The sequence below is a fragment of the Sarcophilus harrisii genome, chromosome 2 (genome assembly GCF_902635505.1).
Source record: "Sarcophilus harrisii chromosome 2, mSarHar1.11, whole genome shotgun sequence".
Taxonomy (NCBI): domain Eukaryota; kingdom Metazoa; phylum Chordata; class Mammalia; order Dasyuromorphia; family Dasyuridae; genus Sarcophilus; species Sarcophilus harrisii.
The window spans coordinates 157,596,787-157,612,085 of NC_045427.1; the positions used below are offsets into that span (position 1 = coordinate 157,596,787).

Below are 15,299 nucleotides of genomic sequence, written 5' to 3' on the forward strand. Positions count from 1 at the left end.
ACACTCACCAACAAGCTATTATAATTGTCAAAGTGGCAAGGGACTGAAACAGAATGTGTAGTGTCAGAGAAGAGAAGGAGATTGATATACTTGATCATTGCCTGAGAGTGGGGGTTAAAAAAGAGTAGAGTTCTGGATGATACCTAAATTGGAAGCAGGAGTTATGAAGGAAAGAAAGACCTTGAGCCAGACACTGAATTCATTGAGAAAGAATAAAAAGTGTCCTCAAAGTCTGTAGACAAATACTACTATATTTTTGATTAGATAATAAATGTAGATCAAATGAACCTCAAAAGAGCAGTGATGGTGGGCATAAAAATGGCAGTGGGGAGCAAAAAGTATTCCAACTTCCTTATTACAGCTGGTGATCCTTTCCATCTTTAAATCTATAATTCTATAAAATTATTCTAATACAAAGAAAAACTTGTTTAAGTTAAATGAAGGGAGTGGTACAAAAGTAAAACCTATTATGTTTTTGATTTTTGTTAGTTTTCCAAGCACAAGCAAATCAAAAAACCCATTTTTTTAACCAATCATCAGTCCTGCTATAGTAGGATTTTGCTTAAAAGAAAAAAAAATACTTATTTCCTCAGTACTGTCTAATTGGTAAAAAGATACCAATTTTTTGTTTTTCTTTTTGTTTTAGATTGCATCATATAACTTCATAATAAAACTTTTGCTTTGGTAGTTCTTATTCTGGAAATAAGTAGATTAGTATTTATTTTGGCATGTAGAGTTAGCAAAGAGTTAGCATACAATTATGGTAATTGGAAAATTATTATTCTACATGTCATCGAGGACTTGGGATAATTTAATGTTTTATACATTAAATACATGCAATAATTTGTATGGGAAATAAGCAAGGCTAAGAAAATAAACTATAGTATTGTATAAGGATTGACTGAAGTCTGGGGAAAAAAAAGAAGACATGATAATTTTAAAATATTTGCATTACTGTCATGTTAAAAGAGAAAAGAAACTTTTTGTATTTTGTTTGAAAAAGAAAAACTAGAACCAATAAATTAAAATTGCATGAAAGTAGATTTCAACGTTACATTAAAAAAGGAAATAGGGGAAATTAGACTTGTGCTTTCTTTGATATAGGTAACGCCTAGGTGAGAATGCTCTTTCTACTAATAGAAGTCACCACCTTTGTAACAAAAGTTTAAGGGACTTTCCTGGGGTCACACAGCTAGTATGCCTCAAAGATGAGTTTTTGTTTTTGTTTTTTTTTAATTCTAATAGCTTTTTATTTACAAGTTATATGCATGGGTAATTTTATAGCATTGACAATTGCCAAACCTTTTATTCCAATTTTTCCCCTTCTTCCCCCACCCCCTTCCCTAGATGGCAGGATGACCAATACATGTTAAATATATTAGAGTATAAATTAAATACAATATAAGTATGCATGTTCAAACAGTTATTTTGCTGTACAAAAAGAATTAAATTAGTTTACATTCTACAAAGGAATATATATGTAATAATAATTGATGCTTAATTAAAAGAAAAAACTTTATGCACATAATTTTATTGGAGCCTCACAACCCTATGCAACAGATAGTCCAGGTATGACTATCCCTATTTTCTAGGTGAGGAAATTGAGGCCAAAAGATTAAATGATTTGTCTGTGGCTATAAATACAAAAGTAGAATTTAACCTTAGTTAGGTCCTTTTGATTCCCACTATATCCACTGTGTCATGTTGCCTTTAAGAGAATTTCAGCAGAGAAATGCAGGGGATTCTTTTCCTATGCTGATGGCTCGAGGTTGAAATGTCCCTGCCACTACAGCAGTTAAACCTCTAAGGGATATCTCAGAAATCAGGAACATAGAATGTGTGGACTGATAAAGTTCATTTAATTGTTATTCAGAAAAGTTCTCCTTTTACAGATATATGAACATATATTAAATGCCCATAATACGATTACATGATAAAATACATTATGTGTGATAACATAAATACAGATTTATTCTACAAATTTGCCATTTTGTTCCCTTAATCTTCTGTAAGATGGTGCTTAAAAAATATTTGACCCTAGTTAGAATTTTTTATGCCTTTTAAGTTACACTTTATGATGCTATACTTAAGTTACCCACAGTGTGTCAGTATAAGAATGTGTTAAGTGTCCTAAATAAATTTTAACATTGAGACTTGGCTATTTGTTATTTTGTAAAATACACAATTTTGAACTTTTCAGAATTTTTTAAATCAGGTTATAAATTGCATGTGAATAAAATTTATATACAAATTCAAAATGTTATCAGAAAGCACAAATAGAAGTTCCTATGTAAAAGTAACTTCTAAATTAGCATGTCATTTTGAATAGAATTAAACACTGAATTATATTTGAAATATCATATGTAAGCATCATAGTTCAGTTTAACTGATTTGAATTAATTCAGAGAAGGAAGGAAGCCAGCTCTGGATTTTTGGAAGATTTTGGGTTATAGAATATTTGAAAAAATATTGTTTTAAAATATTCTTGTAAGCTTTTAAAATGGTAGTTTTTCTTTTAGATATTCTTATACTTGTATCTGCAGTGCCATGCAGTGTTTGCCATATAGTAGGCACTTAATGAGTATTTATTGAATTGAATTCGAGAGTAATAAAGGATAATCAAATAGAGGTCATACAAGTCCTCAATTCAATCATCTTTAAACACATGATATGTGCAAAGAACATAGCTAGGTGCCATAGAAATTGCAAATAGGATAATATATTTACCAGTCTAATTTGATAGCCAAATGATATACAGATTTAATAATCAGTAGTGTAATAATCAGTTGATCAAAAATTCCTGTTATATGCTAGGTGCTATGATAAAGTAATATCTATTATAGAGAAAATAATTCTGGATGGGGGAAATAAAAGATGACTTCTTAAAAGAGAGAGTGCTTTTTAATTGGACTTTAAATAATGGGGGTAGGATTTGCATATATAGAGAAGAGTAAAAAGAGTATTTCAATTAAAGAACTTGATATAAACAAAAATACGAAGTAGGAAATGTTCAGCGGTAGCAAATAGCCCAACTTGGCTTTGTTGTAGAGCTTATTAAAAAGAAAGTAGCTGGGTCCAGATCATAACCCTGAATGCTAGGCTGGCAAGTTGTAGATTTTTATTTTCCTTTAGGATTGTTTAGCATTGAGTTAGCTATCTCTTGAGGGGAAAAGACTGGAGATAGGGACACTAGATAATCAAAACTACTACTTGACAGTATATATCTCAAAAATCAGAATGATTTTTAAAGAAAAGTGAAGGTAAAGAATAATTCAAAGATAGAAGTTGAGACAAAAATTTTAAAGAAAAAGACATAATTCATTTGTTCCTGAAATATGACTATAATTACCTGTAGTGATTTATTCCAATTTTCTTTTCCTTAAATATCATTAATTAATATTATATTTTTTATTTATATTGTTTTAATTATTATTTATAATATTCTATATAATATATGACATTTTTATATTATATTTATCCTATTATTATGATTAATATTATTGATATAGTTAATATTATTATTAATTAAAGTTTGAGATTTGGAAATTAATTCAGCAACTATCTATTTCAACCCATAAACAAAAGGAATCCACATTACAACAAACTTGAGAAGTAGTTTCCTGCTTTTGCACAAAGACCCCCAGGGACGAGGAACCTACCCCCTCTTGAGACAACTCAATTCATTCTACTCTAAGATTGTTTTTATTGTTGGGAAGCTTTCCTTGATATCAAGCCTAAAGCTTATTTCTCACTCCTCTCTCTTAAGTTCTTCATTTAAGTTCTACTCTCTCAAACCAAATGGGATAAGTCAATAAAAGGGCTTCTGCATTACAGTCCTTCAGATTCTCAGAAACAGCTAATATGTAATAATCCCTAGGTCTTTTCTAATGTAAATGTGCATATTTCTTCAAACCTCATAAGATATAAACTCAATGCCCTCATCTGAATAGTTTATACTTTATCAGTCTTTAAATTATGGGACCTTTAAAGCAAGAAGACCTAAAAAAAAGACAGAATACAGTGAAATAATCACCTTATTCCTTAATGCATCTCAAGATGATGATAGCTCTTTAGACTTCCATATTACATTCCTGGTCTATGTTGAGTTGTCATACACTAAAATTCCTAGTTCATTTTCAGAACATCTTCTGTCCATGAGTCTCCCATTTTATATTTGCAAAGTTGTTGGATTTTTTTTTCCCCTCACAAATGCAAGGTTTACCTTTATCGCAATTGAATTTGATCTCACTAGATTCAGTCTAATTTCTCACTAGATTCAGTCTAATAACATAGCTTATCAATATCCTTTTATAGCCTTATTCTATTGTCTCATAATATTCTAGTTATTCATTCCAGTTTTGTGTCCTCTACAGATTTGATGAGGATACCACCTATGCCATTATTAAGGTTATTGATAAAAATATTAAACTGTTGTTTAAACAATGTTATGTTGACATTAAGCCATTATCACATAATTTTTAGTCTAACCATCTAACCAGTTCTGAATTCATTTATTGTAGTCCACATTGCTATCCACAAGAATAAATTAAATTTTTGTATTAGAGACTTTGCTAAACCCTAGTTTAACTATATGTTTTATATCTTTCATCTAGTAACTTAGAAATCCTATTAGAAAAGAAAGTGAGGTTATTTTGGCATTCCCTACTTTTAATGAAATCTGGCTCTTTGTAATTATCTTTCTAGATTGTTCACCAATAATCTCTTTTAATTGTCCATTCTGAAATTTTTCCAAGAATTAGTCAAGCTCACTGGTCTGAAGACATTTCCTTTCTCTATTTTTGGATTATCTCATACATTTTCCATGATCTTTCAGATAGCACAGATAGTAGCTGATCACTAAAAATAAATAAAAATAAAATTAGGACATTTGTCTTTAGCCAATCTAGTAGTACTTTTCTTGTTTTCTGTATTCTTGTCAGATATCACAAATAATGACTTGGCAGTCAGATCTGCCAGTTCATGTAGGACCCTTGGATGCAGTTCATCTGGGCTAGCTAACTGGAATTCATTAAGGGCAACCAGGTTTTCTTATTATTTCCTTATATATTTTGGGTAGCAACTCCCCATTAGTGATTTTTGTTCTCTCATTTTCAGTGTAAAAATCAGCTCTCACTTTCCTCTTTTATTGATTAAAACTGTCTCAGAGATCTTTTTTTTTGACCCTCCTTTTTCTCTATGATATAATTAAAAAAAAAAAAAGCAGATTTTTTTGTTGTCATCAGTTTTCCTTGACAGTCAGCTTATTCTGACTTTTAAGGTTCTTGACAATTTTTATGACTTTTTGTTTTTATGCCTTATGTCACACATTTCTTTTTTATCCTTTGTGACTTGGCCTTATTTCCATTTTGTTTTTAAAAACTTTTTTTTTTTTATGAACTTGTGTTCATATTCACAAAGAACAAAAAAATTTATGTATTAAATTGTGAACTTGATATTTATATTTTGCTTTTAAAAGCTTACTAAGCTTTTTTTTAGATAGTATCTAAATCACCATATTTGTTTCTGGATCCCATCAAGAATTTTTTGTTTGTTTTATTATGATATTCTTAAACAACAAACATCTAAAAATCCCTTCATAATACATACTAGATTAAGCAAAATTGCCTATCAGGAGTGAAACTGATATGAGAGTACATGTCATTTTCATTTTTTTACTAAAATGCTTTTTAGCAGACAAGAATATTGGACTTAATTTTCATGACTTTTGTAACAGAATTTTTAAAATAAGTTTATATATTTTTTAAACATTGATATCAGTATCTAAGAGGTGTCATTTTTCATTGAAGAGGTATGCTGACTTAATATTATTATTAAGTAAGATGAATTTGTTTCCTAAAAATGTATCACCTTACATCTTAGCTTTTCACTCATTAATTATCTTCATGACTTCTTTCTCAGGAGAACCGAGGTAAATACAGTAAGGGAAGACAAATTTAGTCTGTATTGATTTTACTTTGTTCATCCTAATAGCCCAAAGCATTCATCCAGCAGCAGAGTGAACATCTTACTTCATGAACGTCAACTTTGCAAAACTAAAATTCCCAATTCTTGTATGTGAATGACCCTTTGGTGTTCCCTGACTACTTTTCACTCAAAAAACATTTAAAAAAATTTTTTTATGTTCTACTTTGTATTTTTTGGCTTTGCATTTAGGTTTAAGTGACTTGCCCAAGATCACACAGCTAGCTAATTAAGTGTTAAATATTTGAGTTCAAATTTGAACTCAGGTCCTCTTGACTCCAAGACTGGTGCCTCTCCATTGTACCATCTAGCTGCCCCAGCATTTTATTTCTTGATGTGTATTAATACTAAAGGACAGTGGTTTTTGTTCCTTCACATTTACTTAAATAATAAGTAAATGTATTTTTTCTGCATGTCCTTCAAAAATGTATTTTAGAAAGCCAGTGAAAACATAGAATTTATAGAATTTTATCGCTGGAAATAACCTTAGAGTTTAGTTAGCACAGTCTCTTCATTTTGTAATTAACAACACATATGGCCTTGATTACACAGCTAGTTTATAGATTATCCTGGACTAGAACATAAGATTTGATTCCAGTACTTTTCCCATTTCAACACACTGGGGTCTACTACTTGGCCTACCTTTATGAGAGGAAAAAACTGCAGAAATCTTTTATAGTATTGGAAATTATAGTTTTAGTAGGAAAAAATATGAATTAATCTTTAAAGATCTATAATTAGAAATTATGCAAATCAAATGTTTGTCTTTGGAAATCTCTAGGATTCATAATTTTAATTTTCACACATCTCTAACCTGTTTGGTATCATAGTTTTTATTTTTGCATTTCTCTTGATTGCCAAGTATTCATTTTCTTAACCATATTTTAGTGGGAAACTGTTTTTGATCAAGATATTTCTAATAACCAGATGTTTAAAATATTATGTTTCATGTTTAACTTTCATTGGATTACTTGCTGTCTGAAGAAAGAGGACGGAGAGAAAGGGAGGGAGAAAATTTTGAAACACAAGGTTTTGCAAAAGTAGATGTTGAAAACTATCTTTGCATGTAATTGGAAAAATAAAAAGCTATTTAAAAATAATAAAACCTAAAAAATATAGATAAAGTATTGTGCTTACTAATAGCATGGCACTTTTAAATGGAAAATTTGAATTTAAAGTAAATGTAAAAAATATATTTTAGTTTAAGTTTTAAATACCAAGTTGCAAGAAGCTTAATTTTAAGATTTTTTTCCCCAAAGAATCATTATCATTTAAGATAAAACAATTTGAAACATTTCTTTTTCAGCTGGGGGAAAGGGGATTTTAATCTTTGTTTTAAACAATTCCTTAGGCTGTCCTGACTATATCTTTTGATATTTTACATAATATTTCAGAGAAGAATCACGTACACATTATTTTGTATATATGTGGGTGATCACCATCATTAATCTTCTTAGTGCCATGTTTTTATATAAGTACATCACACAGTAATTTTAGCTTGAAACTTATACTCCTTAGGGGATATAGACCGGGAATGCTAAACTGAGCTTAATAGATAAAAGTAGTTACAGATGAATTTGACATTTTTCATCTGGAGTAACATCAAATTAACTATGATGTTTTTAAAAAGAATTTTGTCTCAGGCCATTTAGGGAATTGATAAGTCTTGGGAATTTCTTGAAAATCTCCCCAGACTATTAAACATAGAAGAGAAAATGGAATTTTTGCTGAAGTGAAAATAAACATCTTATCTGTATTAATGATATATAGCAAGAACATAAGTGTGGTCATAAAATTGTATTTAATTCATTCTAAAGAGTGACCTTCTAGGTGGTTTAATACCATCCCAAGAAAAATTTACTCATTGGTCATTGTGGGCTAGCTACACAGAAGTAATTTAATAACTATTTTAACCATGTTTTGAACTTTTGAGGCTCAGGATAATTTTTGTAAATATAGGAGATAACTGTTGATTATTCCTGGGCTTAGAGATTTTTCCCAATAGTTATTATTCATACTTGAATATTTAAGACCTACCTCCTGGATATTTTAGTGAACTAAAGCTTATTCATTTTTGTTGCCATGATAGTTAGATTCTGCAAAACACTTTTATTTTTCCTCAAAATTCCATAAGCTTGTCCTCAACAATGTCACGGAAATGGAAAACCCAGTGTCTATGAACATTAGTAATCTAAGGAATACTTATTTTGTTTTCCTTTCTTTTTGTTTTTTTTGTTTTCCAGAAGTAAAATTCTTACTAACCTAACTGCTGGTTTTGAACAACTAATCTTTTTTTTTCTGGTGCTAATGATTGCAGTAGTTGCTATGACAGCAAGATTTAATAACTATGACTATCAAGATTCAATAAGATAATTTATCAAATCAAATTTTTAGTTCGGTAGCATTTGTTTTAATGCTTATATTAAATAGTAACCAAATTAATATTTAGATTCATACATATGACTCACTATTTGATAATTATAAGGGAAATTGCTTTTAATGTTTATCTTTCAGTGTTTCACAAACCATGCTTCATCCTATCATTCCAGTTTTATTGTCCATTATTCTCCCTCCCCTACAGACATCTCTGGGCCATTGTGTTTCATGCCTGGAATGCAGTTTCTAGTCCTTTCCCACTCACTGAATATCTTTTCTTCCTTCAAAAATAAACTGAAGCTTACCTACCTTTTATGGGAAGTTATTCTTCATCTGTTTTTTGTGCTCTTATTGTTTCCCCTGTTGAAATATAAGCACCTTAAAAGTAGGGAGTTAATTTATTATATATTTTATCACCAGGATATAGCACAGTACCTGGTACAAAGCACACATTTAATTATTGCCTGTTGATTTATTAAAAAGAGAATTTTACTTAAGTTCAGCAAACATATATTCAGAGTCTGATATGTACAAGGAATGTTTAGCAAGGTGCTGATAGCAAGAAAAAAAGGCCCTAACGCCTTAGAAGGTTTTTTTTGTTTTTGTTGTTGGTTTTTTTTTGTTGTTGTTGTTTTTGTTTTTGTTTTTTTTTGTTGTTTTTTTTTTGGTAGGGGAGAAGAGCAGAATCTAGCATGTATACAAGAAAACAAATAAAAATAAATGCAAAATAACACAAACTACTTTCAGGAGAGTAAAAGTAGATATTGCTGCTGCTGCTGCTGTTTTTCATGAATGGAGGAGACTAAGCCCTCTCATGACAGAGAGAATAAAAAAAAAATAAGATATCAAATCGAATTGAGGAGTAAGTTTGGAATAGCTATTATGAAGCATTTGATAGAATTTGTCTAGGAAGAGTATTTGAAATAATGCTGCAGTTGAAAATAGATAACAAAGTAGTAGTAGTGAACCCATTTGGCACAGAAAATGTTCATCAGCATGTGAGTAGGAAAGAAGACATTTGAGGGTAATAACCCAAGTTGGAGCTTAAGCAAGAAATGAGTTAGAAATTATTCTCTGTGATCAGATGAGAATTTATCCATTTAGAAAAGTCTTGTATTAACGAAATATTAAAACTAGACTTATAAATGCAAACTTATAATTCCCAAAGAAACAAATTTTTTTTAAGTTTTTTTGATTTGTGTATTTTTTAGTGACATGAGGTTGGTGACCTTTGTTCCTGAAGGTATATCTTACCAAAAAAAAAAAAATTCCTCCGATGATAACATCATAGGAAATTTGGACAGAAACCACCACATGGTTTTAATGAAAACAGTCTGAAAACCTTATATAATTCTGCTAGGATTATGTATTTTACATAGACATAACAGTGGCATATGTTTAAAGGATTCACAACTTAAAAACAATATGAAGTTCTCTTATATATTTTCTATTGTTTTAAAATCTTAGTAGCAGTTTATAAGGTGGGTAAAGTTTTTGAGACAATTTGAACCAACCATATTTGTAAATATATTTTTAATTTAATCGATGTGAACTTATGCATAGGCAATAATATGGAAATTCTGCATTTGTTTTAGACTGAAAAAAATATTGATTGAAACCTAAAATCCTAGTTTATCAGTGACCCAGAATGCTATATATCTAGAAGAGACTTCAAAGATCCTATCTAGGTCAATTCCCTCTTATTACTTTGCTTTCATGAATTCAAGCTCTCTCACATTTTTCTGGCCTTTAGTTCATTTTTGGAAGCCATGAATCAAAATATTGATAGTACATTGACATTATGACATCATTAAGAAACAAAGTGGAAATTGAGGCCACAAAAATGACATTTAGGATAAATATTCATGAGAAGAAACATCTGGAGTCTACTGAAAAACAGTGATAGTACACACTTCTGTCCTTGGTATTTTTTTTACGTACCTACTGACATACATTTCTTTGTAATTTTGACTTGTACACCTATAGCCTTTAATCAAGAAGGGACTTCTCCATCTTTCTTTGTTTTATGTTCGGCTGGCTCTTGGCACCTCTTGATTTTTAGCAGCCCACAACTATGTTGAATTCTTTAAAGTTATGTTTCATTTTGACCTTAAAATAATCTTTCTGTTCATCCTCTTTGTGGTTGCCTCATTTCATCTCTATACATTAGCTGCTTGAACTGCTATTTTTTCCACATGTTCCACTTATCATGACAAGTGTCACTTTAGTGCTGAAATAGAGTTTATTCCAAGATTATAATTGATTATTTCTTATTTAAAAGTTAATTTTGGTTTCTACATGATGATATTGTGATAATCACTAATAGCCAGGCAAAGGGGTCGGAAATCATGATTTTTTTCCCCTACTACTTAAATGGTTTTTATATGATATTAAGGCCATACTCTATGGGGTGTTAATTTAGAACTAGAGAGAATTTTAGGGAGATTCTGAGATTAGTGACTTCTTCATGTGTCTCATAAGTTAGAAATAACAGGTGAGATTTGAACCCAACTCTTTAACACGTGTGATTATGGTGGAGAAACAGCTGTATTCCTTGTTGTTCCATCACCACTGCCAGTCAATACAAATACATACCATCCTCACCCAGAAACCTGTCTTTACTTTTTTTGATCTTTATTAACAAATCCAGTTCCTTCTGTCAACAAGAAACATTTATTAAGTCCCTTCTCTTTGCCAGACAATTGTCTTAAATGTGGGGATTTAAAGAAAATATTAAATTACCTGACCTTGAGGAATTTACATTCTGTTGAGTGAGGAAACATTCATAAACATAGACAAAGTAAATACAAGGTAACTGGTGAGCAAAAGAAAGGACCAGCAGCTTAGAGCATCGGGAGAGGCTTCATATAAGGATGAAAATGAACTGAACAAAAGGAAAAAAGGATTCCTTTCTTTTCCAAAGAGCTTTAGAACCCAGCTCATAGTTGTATTCTGCAGCCCAGTGTTTTATGTCCTGTTTATGTTCCCTCCAGTGTCCTGCATGCCAAATTCATTAACCTGAACTCCAACTACCTATGTTTCCAACTCCATTTTAGCCACTTTACATGTTAAATATTGTGATCACTTTGAACTTCTGTGCTCTTCAACTCTAAAATTCTACTCTTGAACAACTTCATATCCTTCCATTTTACCCTCTGCCTCATTCTTCCTAAACCTCTTGTTCCTTCCTATGAATAGTCATTTTTTCTTTACTTGCTCTCCTAGTCTATCACCCCATCTTGGTCTTACTTTCCTGCTGTGGTTTTAACCATATGGTTAACCAGCTCAAGTGTAAACTATTTTCTGTCTTTGAATTACCACTCTCACATTGCCAGACCCAGCCCTGAGTCACCCTACCATCTCTCTTTTCAACTACTACTTGAGCACAGTTCATTATTTCAACTACTACTTAAACACATTCACAATGAATTATTCTGTTTAGTTCCTCTATAAATCAATGTTACGTAACTTCTGCAGGTCTCTCACAACTAAGAAACAACTGTTTTATTCTTTCCCACCCATACTCTTCCACATCTATACCATACTGTGCCACATCTTTCCTTCATCTCAAAAGAAGACTTGAAAGTCCTATACATTGTCTGCTATTCTTCCCTTTTTTACTCCAATCTCTAAAGAAAAGATTACTTTTTCCATTATTGAACAGCTAGGACTGAGCTAAGGGTTGGGAAAAATTGAAAGTTTATAGATCTCCAATATCATTCAGTGTCAGACTAAACCAGATATTCTCTCTAGAAGTATGCAGAATTTTGACCTTATATCAACTCCAAAGTCATTATGTAGGCTGGAAAAAAATAAGCAAACACCCTTCCCCCACAAAAAAGAAATCCTATTGTAAATCTAATAGGGTGACGGGAAAGCTCAAGGCACAAACCAAAAAGAAAAACAAAACTGCTCCAAAATATCTGTAAACAAAGCCTCAAAGAAAAACAAAATCTAGGCACAAGTCCAACAATTCCTAGAAGAGATAAAACAAGAATTGATTTGTTTTTTAAGAGCTATATATGAATTTAAAAGACAAATGAAAATGATAGAAGGAAAAAAAAGAAATGAAATGTGAACTATGGAAGAAAGATAGGGAAAGAAAGTTAATATCTTTGAACAAGGGGAGTGTGTGTGTGTGTGAGTGTAAGTGTGAAGCCTTACCTAAGAAAATAATTTTTGGAAAGTTATTTGACTATTAGAAACTAATGACCTTGTGAAATAATAAGAAATATTAAAAATAGATTGAAAAGACTGAAAAAATAAAAGAAAGTATAACATTTCATAGTATAGAAAACAGATCAGGAGAAATAATGTAGGAATCACTGAACTACCTAAAAACTATTATCCCACCCCTTCACCTCTTACCACCCTTCCCCCCAATAAATAAATTAGCTATCATAAAGATCTCATAAAATCATAAAACTTAACTTCCCAGATCTCTTGGTCAAAATAGAAATTGAAAGAACCCATTGTTCACTTCCTGAAAGAAAACCCATAATGAAAACTCCTAGGAACATTAAATCTAAAGTTTACAGAGCCAAGAAGAAATATTTCATCCAGGCAGAGAGAAAGAATTCTAGAACCAAGGACTGACAGGACCATATGCTATTTAACAGCTATCATTAGAAATGATCAGAGAGCTTGGAATAGGATATTGCAGAAGACCACAGCCACATAGAAACAAATATAAGTCCATGGACTCAAGAGGAACATATAAAAATAATTAAGAGTGAAAATTTATAAGCAACTAAAGGATAAGCCATTTCCATTCCAGTATAGGAAGGTGATACCGTGTCCCCTCAGAATTCTATCATCAGGAGCTATAAAGGGATGGAAGGCCTGGGAATGGTTCTGTTATGTTTTGATGATCTGAAAAGAAGAATAGAAAGGGAAGGGAAGAGTAATACCCTATTGGAAGGAGGAGGAAAAATGGAAGAAATTATCTCATAAAAGAGAAGCCTATTCAATGAGGATGGGGAAATGTTGGAGAAAAGGAAAGTGAACTACACTGAATCTCTCTTTTAAGCTGGTCTGAGAAGGAAAAAATAAACACACACATACATGCGTGTGCACACAGAGTTGAATATAGAAATAAATTTTTCCCCTTAGAGAAACAATCAGAAAAGGGACTAAGGAAAGGGGAGAAATAAGGAGGGTATAGAAAGAGATTAAACAAAAGCAAAGCAAACTCAGGAAGAAGGGCAGGAAATAAAAGAGAAAATGCAAGATTAGGAGTTGAAAATTAGAAAATAGAACCTAACAATATATTTACAAGAAACGCAGTTAAAACAAAGATACATACTATTAAGAGTCTACAAGAGAATCTCTTAAGATTAAGTTTAAAAGTCAGCGAAAGCAATGATCTGAGACAAAGCAGTAACAAAAATAGAAATAGTCAGGTGATGGTATTTGTCTTCATTTTTGAAGTAACATCATGGGTAGTGTATTGACTCTTGGGTGAATCAGATTTTAGTGAGGCAAAATTGAACTCTCTTCTGAGTCCAATGATAGGACAAAAGTCAACTGGTGATGGCCTGGTATATAGTGATGGCCATAGTGTCTTCAATGCCTGATCAAGCTATAGCTTCTGCTTCACCCTGCTTCAAGGCCATTAGAACCACTTGTTCTTATCTGCCTGAAGAAGTCTTCATGTGCTTCACCAACAGTTTTTAGACCTATCAATTATCCTCAATCTAGTTTAACTCTTTTGCCAAGATGGTTTTACTGCACGTGCCATATAGCTTTTTAGAGCCACAGGTGAGACATTAGGTGGTGACAGGTGGACACCAAAAGTAAGATGAGCAGCCCTCAAACCACATGTGCTGGTCCTCTGGAACACCCCATATACTCCAGGTATATAAAAACAATTTGGCTGAAATGTATAGGAATATAAAATGCATCTTTTTAGATTATAATGCAATAAAAATTATGTTCAATATAGGGCCTTTGAAGCATAGTTTAAAAAATTAGTTGGAGACTAAAATGTAAAGCATGGTTGGGTTAAAGAACAAATTATGAGAACAATTATTAATTTCATAAAAGATAATGGCAACAAGACAATATTTGTGAGATGCTGCCAAAGCAGTATTTGGAGGGGGGAGGGGAATTTTGTTTCTAAATGTTTCCAAGCAATAAAAATAAGTAAATGAATTGAACATACAACTGAAAAAAAAAACACATATCTAGAAAACTCAACATTAAAATAAAAATCTTGAAAATTAAAGAAGATATTAATTAATATAATTGAAAGCCCCCTGTCAGAAAAACCATTTAATTAATAAAACTGAGCTGTTTTAAAAATAAAAGTGTTTGTTACCTAACGACTTTTAAAAAGACTAAAAACAAATTACTCCTATCAGAAATAAAAAGGTTTAATTTACAGCTAATAAGAAAGTAGAAACTACTTCTTAATATATGTTAACACTGACCATCCAGATGTAATGGGTATTTTAAAAAAAAATGTTTCCCAGATAGCAGAGTAGGAAATAGGTAATTTTGATAGCTTGTTCAATTTCTTTTTCAAGATAAAGTTATGAATTCCCACAAGAAGAGTAAAAATAGGGCCAGAGCCATTTATTATAAATAAATTCTTTCAAATATTAAAAGAACAATTCCAATAACCACAATTTTTTTTTAATTAGAAAAGGAAACCTGTCACATTCAGTCTAATAAACAAATGTAGTCTTAATACCTAACCCTTAAACCAGGGAGAATCAAAACAAAAAAGATAACTTTTACACATATATCACTAATAAATATTGCTACAAAATTTTTCGATGAAATATTAGTGATGAAGCAATGACAATGTAATTGCAAAGACCATATACTATGACTGGACTGAATAAATACTAAAATTCCATGACTAGTTCAATATTAGAAAAATTTTAGACATAATTGAACATATTAATACTAAAAGCAACAAAAATATAGAATAATAT

At 31.1% G+C, this 15,299-nt stretch overlaps 1 protein-coding gene across 1 annotated transcript in view; it reads left to right on the forward strand.

The window, feature by feature from the left end:
• ESF1 (ESF1 nucleolar pre-rRNA processing protein homolog) overlaps positions 1 to 15,299 on the forward strand; it is an 83,737-nt gene that overhangs the window by 37,679 nt on the left and 30,759 nt on the right. The window lies entirely within an intron of this gene.